Below are 6,253 nucleotides of genomic sequence, written 5' to 3'. Positions count from 1 at the left end.
GAAAATGAACATTTGAGAAACCTCTTCCTCTTCTCCTCTTAATCTTCTTCTTCTTTTTCTTCCTTCTCATGTTCTAAAGTTATATATAAAAAATAAAGTCTAGGGGTTCTTGAAAGATTTGATCATATCCTTCAAACGGTTCATTATTTCAATCTAAAATTTTTATTGCATATTTTACATGCAATCTGCAGTTTACAGTAAAAATTTTGGATTTCTTTGATTAAAAATAAATTTTAAATAATTTTTTATGTATTTTCATAAAAAAATTATTTTGCAACTCAAATCATTGAATTTCAATCTGAAAATTTTAGTATAGATTTGGGACATGCTGCGCAGTTTACAGTAAAATTTTTGGATTTATTTGATCAAAAATGAATTTTTAGTAATTTTTTTACTTATTTCATAAAAAAATTATTTCACAACTCAAATCATTGAATTTGAATCTAAAAATTTTATTGTACATTTTAGAAATGCTGTGCAATTTATAGTAAAAATTTCAGATTTTGTTGAGAAAAAATGATTTTTTAATAATTTTTTAATGTATTTTCATAAAAAAATTAATTCTTGATATAAATCAAAGAATTTCAATCCAAAATTTTTATTGAATATTTGTGAGGCTTTCTGTAGACTACAATAAAAAATTTAAATTTTTTGGATTAGAATTCTATTTTTAATAATTTTTTAATGTGTTTTCATAAAAAAAATTTATTAACTCATGATGCAAATCTTAGAATTTTAATCAATAATTTTTATTGCAGGTTTTTTATTTGGAAAACAGCAAGAAAAAAAGAAAGGCCATCCAAATATGACAAAAGAAAGCAAAAAAATAAAAATAAAAATGCATCTCGCTTTTGCTAGCTTCGAAAACAGCACAAGAATTGTTAAAAATCAGGTAAAATCTACTAAGCGCGTTGCGAGGATCACTAGGTAACCTTCCTCAGATGATAACATTTCATTTGGATCTAAAACAAACATCTCTCGTGTCAAGCTTGTGTGTGTTTCCTTCCATGTTTTCATTTTACAACACATGCATAATTTGATACTAGGTTGTGATCTCTATTAGTTTCATCTAGCAGGCTTAGTTACTAGTGATAGATCTAATTAGCTATCTTGGGTTATTGGACTCGCTAATCCGCTGGCCCCTCATTCCACCCTTTGGTTGCAAGATCAACACCATGTTAAAGGGGAGGGGTCTACAGGAAAGAAGCGTTAAATGCTCCACAAGGCAACCCTCTTGTGCTTTCTAGAACTCACTAGTTTCTGAGTTGTGGACTTGTTTTGGCTTGTGTGAGGGGTTAAATGTTTCACATCTTTGGTCTCACCTCACATTAGTTAAAGCGTTAAGTGTACCACCTTGTGCTCTTTGACTACTTTTGGATAAATTTGCTTTCGGGAATTAACATCTGTACACACATAGTAATTAGGCCCCATGAACACTATTCGTGGATCTTGAGGGAGTGGGTTCCTAGTGAAACTCCTCTCTAAGATGAATTCCTTGTAGGTAGGGAGGATACTTTGAGCATCTCACAGATAGATGAATCTTCAACTTGTTGATTGAGGCATCCTTTCTCCGGAGAGGTTGATAGATCACTGGGAGTTGATATCATAGATCTTTAAGAGATACTCTTAGTTTAGCGTGTCGAATTAATCTGTCTGTTTTGATTGGGCTAAAAGTGAAAAGGTGTCAAAACCTTGAATCTAGAAGCTAAGTCCCCTTGTGGTACACTATTGTAAGTCGGTCACCTTTAGAGAGGGTTAACCGTAGCAGACAATCCCTCTACAGGGAAAACTGTGTTGACGAAACCTCGAGTGGTAATAGCCATTTTTGACGTGGTAGTGACAATTGCTATATAAATGTCTTTGTGGAAGAAATCTCCATGGGTGTGGTTCATTGTGGGTTGTTAGATCTCCCCAACAACTCTTGAAGATTAAGTTCTCAGACTGTGTTGAAACCTCAGTGCGCCGAGATTCGAGGTCACCCCAGTGAGTCATAAAAGTTGCAGAGTCAAAACATTACTAAAAACCTTAGAGAGGCCAAATTTTTCACTTTCTAGGAATGTGTGCAATGATTGCAAAACTCTTTGAAAACATACACAAATAGCTCTCCTAGGGATTAGCACAAACTAAGTCACTTGATTGTTCATGTGCAAGGTTGATTTTGCCCTTGCTCATTGTTTTCAAACGTGCTTGAAATCACCTGCTTGCTGTTCTACGTGCTTGTTTATCTGCCTGGTTATTGAAACAAATCAATAATCTGTCTAAAACTATCTGAAATCTTCAAAGTCTTTTCAAAATCTAGTTCAGTTGTCAGTCTGGTTTCCATTTTTGCACACAATTTGCAAACTTTTGTGCAAATACTTGTTGTCCTACTACTTCTTCACGCAACTTTGTCCAAGTTCTTATGCAAATAGCTGCACATCTCCATGCAAGATCTTTATGCTATCCAAGTTAACCTTGCACTACTTTGTGTGGCCTTCAACACATCCTCATGTGAAATCTTTATGCTATCCTGAGTCTTTGCATGGCCCTATGTACTTTCTCATGCACCTTTCAGAGGATCTTCACGTGAGATCTTGAGTCTGAATTGTCAAGTTAGTTTGTTAGAGCTATCTGTGCTCTGTACCAAGTTTGTTTCCTACATTGGTTTATTGTTTCTCTGTTTGAAAACAGTCCCACATAGTGGCATCCTGCTTAGCTAATGACTTGCAATCCATACTTTAACTAGTCTTGTCTCTCAGTTATCTTGCTCTTGTCCTTTAGTACTTGTTGTACTCTGTTTATACTGCACTCTTATCTTTCTTTTCTAAGACTACGTTCTAGTGTGGTCCTTGTCTAAGCTTTTACTTTTTGTCATTGTCTATGACTGTGGCAACTTGACTTATGTTCTAAAACTTGGCTGTCACTACTTGAAACATAGTACATCAAAATGGCTAACAACAAATGTGCTAAATCCAATATTCCTAGTGAGGAAGAAAAGCTACTAATTGCAAACATGAAGCAAAAAATCCAATCAATGGGTGCTCAACTTCAAAGACTAAAAGAAGAGGAAAACACATCATCGAACAAATTCTCCTTGAGAGAAATTTTCCCTTTCTCTTATGACAACCAAAAATCACATTCTTGTGATCTTGAATCCAAGACATCTGAGAACACCTCACAAATACCCAAGAAATCTAGAAATTTTTTTGAAGAAAAACCTTGGGAACCTAAACCAAAGTGTGATTTCACCCCTTTAGGAAGATCTTATGAATCAACTTTGGAAGAACTTCTTCAAAAGAAACTCATTGTGTTACCGAAGGTCACTTTGGTGGGAGTTTCCTTTATGAGTAACTATTGTGCCTATCATAGACATAATTTACATAAAACTTCACATTGTAAGGAGCTGAAAAACAAGATTCAAGATATCTTTGATAATGGCATAACTCAAAAATCTAAGCTCTCAGCTACTAAAGATTCTACTCTCAAGAAGGATCAACCTCATGAAACCATGTCTAGTAATGGTTCAAATGCAACTTCTACTTCTTCCAACATACATCCACCTTCTAAATTGTCCAAACTTTCCAAGACATATTCACCAAAAGAACTCACTACTCCCTCAATTGACTATGTGTACCCTCGAGGACTACCTTTAAAGGAAACTCAAGCTAATTTTGACTTAGCTGCAAACCTCTCCCATACTACACAAAGCAAAGATCCAAAACCTCCATATGTTGCTCCTCCTATTATCCCCAATCCAACTATTCCTCAATTGTCCCTTCAAGAGATTGTTATGGAGACTCTAGAAATATATTCGAATATAGATTTAGATACTCCCTCATCCTTGGATTTGGTTTCATGTCAAGAGGACCACTTAAATGATTAAGAAACAAGTGTTGATCAAGACCAAGATTCCTTCATCCCCTTTCAAGTCTTCCAAGATCTCGTGTCTCCATCTCAAGAGCCACATTGTCCTCCATCTCCCATGTCATGCAACTCTACTAAGCAAGATCAAGATATTCCATCCACCATCCTTAAGGAGATTACAAAAGACCAAGAGAAGGATACTTTTCCTATGTTACCCAAAATTCCTTTTGAAGAGAAAAGTGTTCTCTCACTCTCTTATTCTACCTTGCTACATTCACTTCCAAACTATGCTCAAGATTTAAATACTCCTATCAAAGGTATTGCTCCTATAACAGTTACTCATAAATCTATTGATGACTTTGGTCATATTGCTCACTCTAAAGATGTTGATATCCATACTCATGGTTCATTCACATCTTCTAAATCTATCCTTGGTCCCTACCCATCTAAGCTAAAACCTTCAAGTCTTCCATCCATACTGGGACCTTATGTTCCTCTATCTCCTATTGCCACTACTAGCTCATTACACATTCCTCCTACCCTACACAAAGATCAACAAAGATATACAAACTTGAACTCTTCACATCCACCTTTCCATCTAAACCAGTCATATTGGCCTCATTCATCCACAAGTCCCAAGTCCTTTGGAAGCAATTTTGATGACCAACTCAAACACAAGTGCATGAATCCATCCTCAAAAGTTCACTATGTATCCTCTAATCGACATGTGAATGTCAAGAAGGAAAATACACAAAAGAGACTGCAAAGGTCCACTATTCAAAGAGCTCAACCAAAGAAAGTATGGGTTCTTAAATCTATTATTGAAGAAATGTGTTCCAAAGCATCTAATGAAAAATCAAAAGCTATATGGATTCCCAAGTCTCTTTTGAAGGACTTGAATATTGAAAACAAATCAAAGTTGACATTCAAGCTTCCAAAGGCTTTCACTCCACCTTCTTCCCAACATCTTCCTAAAAAGGTTTCAAAGCCTTCTACTCCACCTTCCTCCAAAATTATTCCACCACCTCATACATCTAAACCTCATACTATTTCATCCATATTTCCTCCATTATTCCACTACCCTTCAAGGTGTGTGTCAATGTTGATCTTGCCCACTTTTTGTTCTACCCTTGCACATCCCTTTCAATACCCTATCAACTCCACCTTCTATCCTCCACCTTTTATCCTTCCATCCCATTTATCTCATCCATAGCCTAAAACCTTATCCTCCATATATCTTTTCTACTATCTCCCTTCCATTACCTTATCAGCATCTTTGAGTGTACCTTGCTATGGCCTTGGCTTATCATAACTTATCTTTCTTATTGGCATGCTATATAACTTGAGAAAAGCTTGAATTCTTTCCAAAAAATCTAAAAATCCAAAAAAAAAAGAAAAAAAAAAGAAAAGAAAAATGAAAAAAGTGCCTTGGTGAAAACCACTTCTTGTGGCACCTTGGCAACAAAAGTAAAGAAAAATAAATCCATCCTATGGTGAAAACCACTTCTTGTGGCACCTTGGATAAGTACCATGATGAAAACCTAGTAAATAGGCGTCATGCATAATTCTTTCATCCATGACATACTATCATGATCTTACTTATCCTTCAGATGTCCTCGTCTCAAGTCACTCACTCATAACCTCCATAAATTTTTTTCTGTCCTATTCAATTAACCCTTTGGTCTTGATCAATGAAAGAAAGAAGAAAACTTAGTTCTTAGCAATCTCTTGACATGGTCATTTTCTTGGATTACTTACGTGACACCCTTCATTACACCATGAGCTCATATTGTTATATCCTTTTCCCTAGCTTGGGTAATCTTGTGAAGACTTTCCTTGAGGGTAGCATTCACTGCTTCATACTCCTTGCCTTTCCATCTCTACTTATCCACTCGCTTGCTACTACATCTCATCCTACACCTTGCTAGACACTAGAACAAAATCAAGGTGATCCTTCTTGAGAGCTAGTAATCTCTGAAAAAAATCTAAAAATAAAAAAAAGTCCTGAAAAAATTGTTACCCTGGTGAAAACCTAGCAATAGGCGCCTTTGTAACACCAAAAAAAGTGAAAAATCTCAAAAATTCAAAAAAAAAAAAATCAAAAAGAGAAAAATACAAAAAAATTGAAAAAAACAGAAAAGTGTCATTGGTGAAAACCTAGAAATAGGCATCATGGTAGCAAAAAGAAAAAAGAAAACTTGCCAAGAAGGTGAAAACCTGGTAAACAGGCGCTTCTTGTTCCCAATGCCTCATCTTGCAGTGTACCTTCAGGCTTTCTGTACAGTCACTTTCATGCTTTTGCTTTCCTACTTTTCTCGCTCATGTATCCATGGATTGATTCTTGTCATAGCTCGGGGGCATTCCCCCTTAGTATCACTATTTTTGAGATTCTCATAGAATATCCTTCGCA

This window comes from Cupressus sempervirens, chromosome 4 (genome assembly GCF_028749045.1).
Source record: "Cupressus sempervirens isolate cs-2001-9-10 chromosome 4, ASM2874904v1, whole genome shotgun sequence".
NCBI classification, from domain to species: Eukaryota; Viridiplantae; Streptophyta; class Pinopsida; order Cupressales; family Cupressaceae; genus Cupressus; species Cupressus sempervirens.
The sequence above is the reverse complement of the archived record's forward strand: the minus strand, read 5'-3'. Positions refer to the sequence as shown.